This window comes from Sapajus apella, unplaced genomic scaffold, assembly GCF_009761245.1.
Source record: "Sapajus apella isolate SASKATOON/1434 unplaced genomic scaffold, GSC_monkey_1.0 scaffold52, whole genome shotgun sequence".
Lineage (NCBI taxonomy): Eukaryota > Metazoa > Chordata > Mammalia > Primates > Cebidae > Sapajus > Sapajus apella.
In genome coordinates this window covers 1,365,868-1,378,273 of record NW_022436992.1, presented here as the reverse complement: position 1 = coordinate 1,378,273, position 12,406 = coordinate 1,365,868, and the positions used below count along the sequence as shown (strand labels likewise).

At 40.4% G+C, this 12,406-nt stretch overlaps 1 non-coding gene across 1 annotated transcript; it reads right to left on the bottom strand.

Annotated features, from left to right (window-relative positions):
* Positions 1-2,583: 2,583 nt before the first annotated feature.
* LOC116527056 lies at positions 2,584-2,718 on the bottom strand. Its single transcript, XR_004258368.1, has one exon. It is a non-coding gene; the product is annotated as a small nucleolar RNA U109 (small nucleolar RNA).
* Positions 2,719-12,406: the final 9,688 nt, after the last annotated feature.

The following is a 12,406-nucleotide window of genomic DNA, read 5'->3' as shown; positions in this document are numbered from 1 at the left end:
GTTTTCGTTTCATGTCTGTCTCTGTGGTTACACTTACCTTAAATGAAAGCTCTTTTATATACATGGGTATGGGCTTTTGCCAGGCCCTCAAGGATTAGAGAGGAGAGATGGTTCCTGTGTGATAATGGGCTTTTCACTTTCTGTGGGTTAAATGTATGATTGCTATAGTGGAGCTGTTAAGCAGATAGAGGAATACAAGACTTACTTAAAGCTAGAAATAAGATGGTAGCCTTTATATGGAAAGAAGATAGTAGGGAAGGAAGAGGAGCCAGGCTCTGCCACATTTAGAAATGGGTTACAGAGGACAAAGCAACATCCTGTAGGCTGGCAAACAGGAACAGTGAGACCTGTCTCTCTGGTGACTCCCTTCTCTTGCCATGGAGTAGCTTCCTAGCCTATCTGGATGCTCCAGGACCTTCCTGCTGGGAGGATCTCCCCTGTTCATTGACTTTGTCACCATGCTTAAGAGGATGGTTAGGAGACCTTTCTCTGGTGAGGTCTCTATTGCTTTAGCAACCCACTTTTTGTTGTAAGAACTCTTGGAGGGTGGTCTTAAGAATTGAACAATCATAATCATAATCTCCACTTTCCAAGGGGGCAATAAAGTTCACTTGAAACACTCAGTCGCTGGCCTGACTATATTTTTGGGTGGCTGGTGATATTGACTAGTTATAAGTGCCAAAAAATCTTGTTGAGTCAGCATCTCTCAGTCTGGATCCGTGCCCTTGTGGTTTCAGTCCTTTAGCAATAATTGCAGGAATCATCCATTCCCCTGGGCTTTAGATTAACATCATCTATCCTTGTTTCCACCTCTTAGAAAAATGGAACCATTGGGAGCTGCTTTTCATCACCAGGAGGCATCAAGCTGATTATGGGGCGAGATTACGAGCCTTATAACTGCAGAAGCAGAGGTGTTTGGGAGGGCTCTGGGGCATATGCCTATCTCAGTTCTCACTCCCATATCCTTTCGACCAAGTCCATAATGCTGTTGCTATTATGGTGGTGGGGACATGACCTGAGGCATAAAATACACTAGGTAGCAGCTGCTTCACTTTCATATAACAAGGATTACAGCTTTTCAACCTTCCCTATCTTGAGTCAACCAGTTTCACATTTTAGGTTTATCACTTCACATCTGGTTTAAGTTTCTGTGTTAGGACACTTGCACTTGGAACAGAAAGATATTCCACTTAAGAGCATTTATTGATTCACATAACTGGAAGGTCACTGCTGGATCTGAAGCTTTACAGGTGATTGGATCCAGGGGCTTAAATGCTACCAAAAAGTTGGTCTTTCTTAGCTCTCCACTTTGCTTCCTTCTGCTGCTGGTTTCAGTATCATCTACTGCAGATGAAACTGTAACACACTTGTACAATATAGTGTGTTGTGTTGCTTGCTTCTGAACAAACCCCCACACAGCTCACAGACTGTGTATGTGCATATTTGGCATAGTTTCACGGCTTATTTAGCTCAGAAGTCAGAAGCAAGACAGACAACATGGAAGGGATGCTTTTGGTGCAGGTTTCCTGGTCTTTGGCAGTTTCACAGAGAAGCTCTAGCTGACAAAATTCTGAGATAACTTTACAAAGTAAAGATGTCTTTGGAGCCAAAGAAATCTTCGGGCATTAATGCTCCCACCAGCTTCCTTTAAGAGCCTCTTCCTGAGCTGCAAGGCACAGGTGGTCATTTTCAACTCATGGCATCTGCAAACCCACTCAGCTGAACCTTTGCCATGTGGCAGGGAGCACACCATAGGCACTTCTGGATTTACATAGTTTCAAATAAGCACAGAAGAGAAAAAGAAACACCTTGCTCTGTGGCTTAAAATATAAAATTACAGGAAGGACTCAATGGCCTGGCTTGTATAGGTCCATGGATGAAATCACCGGTCATTGTGGGCGAGAGACTGAGCTTCTCAAAGAAGAAAGCGGAGCTAGGATGCTAGGCAGATACTGAAATAGCCACTGCACCATTCTTTCCTGTCTTTCTTGGTTTTCCTACTTTCTCTCTTGATTTTTCTTTTTCATTTTTCTTAACATTTTATCTTATTTTCCTCAACCCCTTCAGTATGGCTCCATCTTTCTAACCTTGAAGAGCTGATCTTCTCACCCGACATCCTGAGACATCTCATATACTGCAGTGACTCTAAAGACCACCTACACACTGATGACTTGAAAAATCTCTTTCCAGTCCTGGCTAAGATTCAGACTCATATTATCCATCAACCTCAACCACAGGAGACAGTTGTTGCACAGAATAAATTTGGCAGTGTCAGGGAGACACTTTAGTTGCTACGGCTGGTTGGGTGGGATGCTATTTGTATCTAGTGGCTAGAGGCGAGGAATGCTGCTAGACATTCTATAGTGCCAAAGCCAGCCTTCTAGTCCTCTCCACCAATGCTCCAGCAGTGAGTGAAGCAATCTCCAAGTTATTCCAGCCCCTAGCCATATGACTCTTTCCAACCAAAGCCTTAGACATTATAGAAGAGACATAAATCACCCCTGTCCAGCTTCTTAGTCCACAGAATCCATAAACATAGTAAATTGGTGGTAGTTTTATGCCACTAAGTTTATTTTTCCACTTTTATGAAGGAGAAATATATTTCCTTACAACCTCTACCATAAAGTTGGTCACCCTGAGGAGTCCTTTTTAAATGTAGCATGTTTTGAATGTATTACCATTCCCAAAGGATAGAGGAGTAAACATTTCTACATGCAATATGCCCCTTAGTTTACAAAATAGATAGCTGGGCAACTTCCCAAAATTGCGCTCACCTTCTCCCCAGACCTTAGACTCTACCTGTATTTTCTGTCAGTTAATGATATGGTTTGGATCTGTGTCCCCACCCAAATCTCATATCGAATTGTAATCTCTAATGTTGGAGGAGGGGCCTGGTGGGAGGTGATTGTATCATGGGAACTGGTTTCCCTCTTTCTGTTCTCAGATAGTGAGTAAATTCTCATGAAAACTTGCTGTTTAAAGGTGTGTGGCACCCACCTCTTCTCTCTCTTCCTCCTGCTCCTTCCATGTAGGATGTGCCTGCTTCTTCTTTGCCTTCTGCTATCATTGTAAGTTTCCGGAGTCCTTCCAACCATGCTTTCTATGCAGCCTGTGGAATGATAAGCTAATTAAACATCTTTTCTTTATGAATTACCCAGTCTCAGGTAGTACTTATAGCAATGTGAGAATGGACTAATACAGTTAATGACAAGGCAAGTTACCAGGTAAGCCAAGTCAGAAGCCTGGAACCATTCCAGTTTCCTTCTTTTCCTTGAAGTTTCACATATAACAATTAACAATCTTCCCAATTTTAAGTATTAATATTTCTTGCATTCATTCTTCATTTACAGCTTTGTTAAAGCGCTTATCATCTCCTGCCTAGACAATTGAAAAAGCCTCCAAATTGTTATCCAAGTCTTGCTACCATCAAAGCTATATTGAATACAGCCGCCAAGGTGACCTCTATTAAATGCATGGCTGCTCATATACCAATCTCTCTTTTAAATCTCCCATTTTTTCCTCATTGCTTATTGAAAATGTCCAAATACTTCTAGATAACATACAGGCTCTCCATAGAAGGCTCCCACATCTTCACCGCCTGCCCCTTTTTGCTCACTCCTTTACATTCTAATAATATCACATTGCTTATAGTTCTCTTCTATGCTGTCTATCCCAATTGTTGCTTCTGTCTAAAATAACTTTCCTTTTCTTCCACTTTTCTACCTATCCTCAAGACTCAGCACAAGTGTTTCCTCTACCAAGAAGCCTTGCCAGACTTCTCCAGGCTGGGCTAAGTATTGTCCTCTAAGTTTCCACGTATCCTGTGCTTGCTATGCTCCTTGTTCCTACCACACTGTTGTGAAATTCTTCACTTGTGCCTCAAAGGCAGGGAATCTGCCTTGTCATTGGGTCCCAGCAGGATGTACACATCACATGCTTTCAGCAACTATTTGTTGAACTGAGGCGAAGACTTTGTTGTATTCACCAAACCCTGTTCTCCCTGCCTTCTGGACACATAGATGGACTATATTTCTAAGATAGTATTTTGGGTAGAGTGGCTGTGTGACAGTTTTGCCAATGGAATATGGCAGGACTACCTAATTGACATTTGCCATTACGATGTTGGCTGGCTCATAAAGGATTCCATGTGATCCCCTACCCTTCTCTGCTGGCTGGATGCAGAAGATTCAGCAAAGAACTCTGAGACTCTAGAGGATAGTGGAGCCACAAAATGGAAGGAGCCTGGGTTTCTGAATGACCACGCAGTGGGCCACTTGCTGTCCACGAACATCCACATTGTACTTTGTGTTAGGAGAGAGGCTGATGAAATACAACCCTGAATTGAGTGCTGGGAGGGCTCTTGAAGTCTCTGCTTCCAACTCTATCTTCAGATAGGCTTACTTCTAACTTATTCTTCATGAGTAAAATTGATCCTGAAACTTCAAAGGGAATTCTATAGAGCAGAGTAACCCTTTTATTTAGGTAACTATTTCCCTTTACTACTTCTAACTTCTTATGCTTCAATTGGAGTTACCTTATGTTCAGAAAGGATTTTCGTTCATCTCCCCTTATAGTAATTCACAATAATGAACATTCAAAGTTAATGCGTTTCTTGCCTTTTCTCTCTTTATGCTGAATAGTTTCTAATTTATTTATATGCTTTTCATGGTGACTTCTCCCTTTTTATTTGAATGTTTTATTCACATATATACATATATTCTACTCTGTTGAAGTAAAGTGAGTCAGGCAATATCTTCCACCTATTATCATAGCTGTCGCAAAAGCTTCAATATCACGCTTATCAGAGTGGCAGTTCTGATAAAGGCAGCTAAGCTCACTATTCTAATCAGCTTTGAGCAGAGCAAAATTAGCCTCATTTCCCATGTCTTTCCTTATCTTCTTGACCAACGTTGAGACTGTACAAATTGTAAAATGAACTCCTCTTGAAAATTGTGATCAGATACTGGCTGTCAATCTTTTAATTGTTTGCCAGCCTGTATTAATCTGTTTTCACACTCCTAAAAAGAAATGCCTGAGACCAGATAATTTATGAAGGAAAGAGGTTTAAGTGACTCACAGTTCCACATGACTGGGGAGGCCTCAGAAAACCTACAGTCATGGTGAAGGGGAAGCAGGCACATCTTATATGACAGCAGGTGAGAGAGAGAATGTCATCTTTGCTGCAGCTCCCAATAAATTCCTCATCTCCATGTGAGCTCACCTTAGCCTGGACTTTATTATCCACATCACTTTCAGCATTTTGGTAAAAAAACCATTCAACAAATCTTTAGGAAGGGCCAAACTTTCCTATATCTTCCTATATTCTTCTGAGCCCTACAAATTGTTCCAACCTCTGCCCATTCCAAAGTCACTTCCACGTTTTCAAGTATCTTTATAGGAGTGCCCTACTCCCCGTACCAATTTACTGTATTAGTCCATTTTCACACTGCTATAAAGAGATACCCAAGACTGGGTAATTTATAAAGAAAAGACGTTTAATTGGCTTATAGTTCTATATGGCTGGGGAGGCCCTGGGGAAACTTACAGTCATGGCAGAAGGAGAAGCAGGCACATCTACATGGCGGCAGATGAGAAAGAACGTGTTAGCACAGGAAAAACTACCCTTTATGAAGGCATCAGATCTTGTGAGAATTAGCTCACTATCATGAGAACAGCATGTGGGAACTACCCCGATAATCCAATCACTTCCCTCCTTCGACATGTGGGAATTACAGGTCCCTCCCTTGACATGTAGATATTACAATTCAACATAAGATTTGGGTGGGGACACAGAGCTATACCATATCACAGCCCAAATCAGTATATATCAGGATACATTCCTTATCCTGAGAATTAAATTTAACATTAAAAATCGCATCAAAAGTATCAGCCTTCAAAGTAAGAGTCTTCCCACGTCAATAGCAAATTTGAAAATTCATGACTTTTTGTTAAGTTTTAAGATATGAATTGCTTTTTCACCCTGGAATAAGAATATCCTTCCTTGGCCAGGCGTGGTGGCTAATGCCTGTAATTCCAGACTTTGGAAGGCTGAGGCGAGCAGATCACAAGGTCAGGAGTTCAACACCAGCCTGGCCAATATGATGAAACCCTATCTCTACTAAAAATACAAAAATTAGCCAAGTGTGGTGGTGCATGCCTGTAGTCCCAGCTACCCGGGAGACTGAGGCAGAAGAGTTGCTTGAACCTGGGAGGTGGAGGTTGCAGTGATCCACGATCATGCCACTGCACTCCAGCCTGGGTGACAGAGTGAGACTCCATCTCAAAAAATAAAAAAATAAAAAAAGAATATTCTTCTTTTTCCAGATAGAGTAAAATTCTTCCTTTGTGTCCCCACTGCTCCTTGCACACTCACACTGTGATTTTTCTTTACCTGTTTTTGTGCCCTAGTCTCTGAGCCCCTGACAACTCTACTGTATCTTACTCACCTCTGATTTCTCGGTGTGTACACAGGACCTGTTTCATAGTAGTAGCTCCTTAAATGCTTTTTGAGTTAATAAAGTAATGCAGAAGGTCTCAGAGAATTTGAAATACAATCCGTTGCAGCATGCTGTTCCACAAATCCCCAAAGCCTTGATTGTTTGTGATGAAGATAATTTTCTTGAGTGTGTGAAGGTCTCTTTTATCTGATTTCATTTATTCTTTTCTCTACCATTAATCATTTCCTTGTCTCTTTCAATTTTAGAGTCTCTCCCATCTTTCCTACATTAACTTAGATGTGGCTGTGTAATAGAGCTTACAGTACAATTTTCCAAGTTCAATTTAGCACTCAGAATGTTACAAAATTCTTACAGGTTTTGAAGGTATGGGTGTTTCTTCTTGAACTGCTGTGTTTGTCCTTAACTTCATGGATACAGGCTTTCAGTCCCTCAAGGATTGAAAAAAATCAAGGTAAACTTCTAAAACTTAAGCACTGGAAGTATGCCTCTTGTGTCTGCAAAATAGTCACATCATATATTCCATTATTTCTGCTTTCAAGACCATCTCAGTCTCACTCATATCGTCTAGACACTTGACCCTCAGAGTCAATTTGTCTCCTGTCTATGAGAAAAAAAACCATCATTTAGTTACTGAGATAGGGAACTAATATATGAAAATGTCTTGGCTAAGGTGGTTCATGCTTGTAACCTCAGCACTTTGGAAGACTAACTTGAGGCCAGGAGTTTAAGATGAGGCTGGGAAACATAGGAAGACGCTGTCTCTACAAAAAAAAAAAAAAAAAAAAAAAGTATAAAATTAGCCAGGTGTTGGGATGCATGCTTGTAGTCCTAGCTACTCCAGAGGCTGAGGTGGGAGGATCACTTGAGCCCAGGATTTCGAGGCTGCAGTAAGTTACAATCACACTACTGCACTCCAGCATATGCAACAGAGGAATCTATTTTATTACCTTTTTGTTTTCTTTCTTTCAGTGGTAGGTAGAGATGGGCCTACTGGTAGTGACAGTGAAATTAACAATAATCTTCACTTCCAGCTGTGGTTTGAAGAACCCAAGGAACCTCTGAGGCTCTCCGAAGAGAGGTTTATCTGGGCCTGAGGCCAGGGCCCATATTAGGGAGTCCATTCGGACCCAGAATCATGCAACTAGCTCCACATCATCAAAAAAGACGAGATGATTAAGTAAAAATTTTTCCTTTATAGTCCTGAAAATTTGTGTTTTCACCCAGTTTCTAGTCTTTTCATGGAAAGTTTTTGATGCCTTATACGCTGTTACAACACTAAGTCTGGCAGATATTTTGGAGTAGAAAAACTGGTCACTCACGGCAATATCTGGGTATTTCCAAGTGAGTTTCTTGAATGAGAAAAGTGTACTTCTGAATCAGGAACTTTTTATAGAAAGGTGGTACATAAACAAAAACATATTTTCTCTTTATGGTGTTACTGGTACTCTGTAGAGTTAGACTTTTGCCTATCTGGAACTCGAGACTGTTTCTACCTTCTTGAATACTTCTTCCAGTGGGTAATTTATCCTCAATGTGTATTGAAGAGTGACCAGGATATACATAAGTGACAAAGGCAAGATAAAACAGAAGAGATTTAGCTGAGTGGCATGAGCTTCTTAGGAAGTATTTTACAAGAGAGCGCAGAGCAGAATTTGCCAGACTACAGCCCATGGGCCAAATCCCACCACCACGTTTGTCTACCACTTGCAAGCCAAGAATGATTTTCTCGTTTTTAAATAGCTACATTCAAAATAGTTATGTAAGCACCTATATTATATCCTAGATTTTGCCTCTTGGCCCACAAAACCTAAAATTATTTACCATATGACCCTTTATGGAAAAAGTTTGCTGATGCCTATTGTAGAGAAGTGATTTGCAGATATTAATAGGGAAAAAGATCAATGCAGAACCCAATCTCCTTCTCCCCAACTGTCCTGGAGTAGGCTAAATAATCCTCTACCATCTGTCCACATTCTAACCTCTGGAGCTTGTAAATGTGTTACATTATATGGCAAAAGGGACTTTCAAGATATAATTGAGTTAAATATCTTGAGATGAGAAGATGATCCTGAGTTATCTGGTTAGACCTGATGTAATCACAAGAGTCCTTGTAAGAGTAAAGTGGGAGGGTCAAGGTCACAGTCAGAGAAGGAGGTATGATGGCAGAGGAGGATGTTGGAATGATACAGCCGGGAGACAAGGAATACAATCAGCCTCTAAAAAAGGCAAGAAAGGGGTTTGTCCCTTAGTTTCTCCAGACTGAACACAGCCCTGAGGACATCTTTCTTTAAGCCCCGTAAGATTCATCTCAAATCCTGGCCTCCAGATCTGTAAGACAATGTATTGTTGTTGTTTTGGGCCACTACATTTACAGTATGTTATTGCAGCAGCAATAGGAAACAAACAACTTTGTCAGCCCGGCACTCCCAGGGTTGTAAAGGAAACACTGGGCCGACCACAGAGTCTCACAAAGTATAATGAATTCCCATAGGTCAGCTGGGTAAGAGGAGAGGCACAGGTGTAAGAGAAAGTTCAGAGTGGAGATCATACAGATAATCACAGAATCCTAATTGTAGAGAGCACTTTGAAAAGACACCCAAGGAAGAGCTCAGTTTTAAGGTCAGTTGTAAAGAGAAGCACTGCGGAGTGGAATATGGCTAAAAGTCAAAGGGAGGAAGACAATTGCAGGATGTGGGAGATGAGACGTCGGTGCATTAGCTAGGTTCCATGTGGCCTCTGCCCAGGTGGCTAGCTGAAACTAAATGATATCCCCATTGGCAGAAGAGTAGAAAGAAGAGAGCCCTAAAAATTATAAGGGTGTGTTTTTATGTCAGCCATATAAACCATGTGACTTTCTGTCAAATTAGAATCATTAGCTCCACCTACCTCTTAAGTTCAGATGAATTTTCTTACCCCCAACCAAGAATCCATCTGCTTATTATAATTTCTGTAATTCGGATACAGTGGCATTCTTGGCAACCAGTTATTTCCAGCAGATACAGCATTTAGAGTTCAAAATTATGTCCTTTTTCCAGAAATTATTCACTAAGCAAACCAGTATCTCTTAAGACAACATTTCTCAAATTATGCTCACCAGTGACCACCCCTTGGAACTGAGGACCTATGGAGTAAACATTGGGAAGTGCCTCCTTAAACCATTTAAACAGAGTGCAGAGCACAGGTTAAAATTGAAATTTGGAGTAAGTTTATGCTTGTGTTTCTAGCCTTAAAATAGATACCAGTACATAGAATTCCTGAGGCTTTCTCAGAAATTTGAGTCCATAATTGTACAGGCCTTACAATTCAAAATTATTTATGAACAATATGAACAAAAAAGTGCGAAAATCCAAAGCTAGCTTTGGAAGTTCTCCTCAAATCCCTGAGTAGTTTCTGAACTTTCTGAGCCAACTTACATATGTGTACAATGACCCACAATGTTGCTTCATGCAGGATGCCTTCAACCCTCATCACCAGCTCCCTTCAGGTGATGGGACCACAGACAAGGCTTCTTTAAGGACCAGCAAGGCAGCAGGTGTTGCTAAAGACCTCCTCGACATTCAGAATGCCCCCTTCTGCTCCTTTGCCTAACATTGAAAGGATTTCAAGAATGCTGGTGTTTCCTGGGTGGAAATAAAACAGAACCCTGAGAATCAACTTGAATCCATCTTGATAGTCTGCAAATGAAAGAGGCAGGCAGTTTATTCATTGAATTTCACTGCTTTTATGCACCTAGCACTTAAAAGATATGTAGTCAGACAATTTCTATTTGTCTTCTCTACTAGATTCTAACTTTAAAGAGGTCAATGAATTTTGTCTTAATATTCCTAGCATAATGCCATACCTTAGTATGTGCTCAATAAAAACGTGCTAAGTGAATGATGGAATGTTAAGTGTTACTATCCAAAAGCTTTTCTGAAATGCAGAGGACATATTGGTGGTGTTGCAATTGCTGTACAAGGTGGTAATACTAACTGTATTATTTTGAGTTCTTTTCTGCAGAGCTATTCGAAGTTGCCAAAAGAGAATAAAATGCCTTTTTTGGGGGTGAAAATGAACAAATGAATACAAGAACTCTTGGTTATGTCTGAAAATTTCTATTATTTAATATGAGAAAAATATATGAAAAGATAGAATGTTTGTAAAACACAATTTTTTTTAAACCCACCAAGACCCCTTGACATACATTCTGGAGTTTCTACTGGCATCATTTTAACCAATATTAACTGAATAATGACTATGTTCAGAACATCAAAAGGATTATGTCCCCAGCCTCAGGCTGCTGAAGAAGATAAAAAAGTACGCAATGGCTATTTAGCAAAGCATAATGTGGTAAGAATGAGACTGAAACAAAGTTCTAGGACTTCCAACAATAAAGATGAAACTGGCAGCTGGAGAACATAGCCCTGGAGCTGCCACCATTTCCCTGAAGTTTTCTGTTTTAGTGAGAATGAAGACTCAGCACACAAAGAAAGCCAAATAAACACACATAAAAAGTAAACATGTATCCATTAGCCATCTTTTCTCAAAGCTGAACACTTACACTTCCTGTGTCAGTTGGCAAACAGCAGGTGGCAAACAGCAAGTATTCACCATATTTGTCTTCTTTTCTTGGAAGAGTGGCCTTATCAGTACATTCGACTTGCCAGCAGACTAGATTATTTCTTATTTACCAAAGCCCTTTGTGGGTAAATAACATATTCTCATCTATAAAAGAGTCTTCCAAGACCAGACTCTAACATCCTAGTTTAACAGAAAATGTCTGTTGGATCCAGGATTTCTGTCCATTTGAAATCATCTTACATTACTATGCCACTATACTTTTCTGAAATATCCACAGAGATACTAAAGTTGGGCCCAAAATGTGATGATAACACTGACAGAAAAGTGAGGAGTGATGCATTTCACCTCTAGGAAACAGCCAGAGACAGTTTCAGAGATGGAGTAATTTAGACACAGTGAGTAGTTCCCATTGGCTACAGGCAGAGGGGAATGGTGAGGAGTACATCTGGCAAGCTAAGTTGGATCTAGTTCCTGGACTTTGAGAACTAACTGGCTGATATGACTGGCTGTCTGTCCTTAGGCACTGGAGAGCATGAAAGGTTTATGAGCCAAAATATGATCAGCACTGTGCTTCAAGAAAAGTTAATCTGAATTGGAAAGGGTAGAGTCTGGTTGTAAGGGATTTACCAATATTGAAATAGTTTGGTTGCAGAATCAAGAAGCTTTGACAACTGACTAAATATTGATGACAGAGGAGGGTGCAGCCCAAGATGGTTCCAAGTGTTCAAGCCTGCATTATTTAAACTTTCAATATCATTAAAATTATACCAGTAGAGGCTGGACATGGTGACTCACATCTATAATCCCAGTACTTTGGAAGGCTGAGGTGGGCGGATCACCTGAGGACAGGAGTTCGAGACCAGCCTGGCCAACATGGTGAAATCCCATCTCTACCAAAAAATATAAAAGTTAGCTGGGGGTGGTTACAGTTGCCTGTAATCCCAGCCATTTGGGAGGCTGAGGCAGAAGAATCATTTGAACCCAGGAGGTGGAGGTTGCAGTGAGCCAAGATTCTCCCATTGCACTCCAGCCTGGGCAGCAAGAGTGAAACTTTGTCTAAAAAAAAAAAAAAAAAAACAAAAAACAGAAGATCATATCAGTAGAATTAATAACATTTAAGGAATACTGTTACATTTACATAATGTTTTTACATGCATTATCTTGTTTAATAGAAATAATGGAGTTAATGGGGTTTTTGGGAGGCACGCAGTTATAGCTGACATCTATTGCTTTTGCCTACTTAGCATACTTTTCTCTTTTACTCATTTTTTTCTATAATTACTAAGCTTCCCTGCTCTAAGTTTATGTGATTGAAGCTTATCAATAACTTCCCAAATCATATACTTTAATATAGCATATTTCCACATTTCAGTCATGCAATTGGTTAC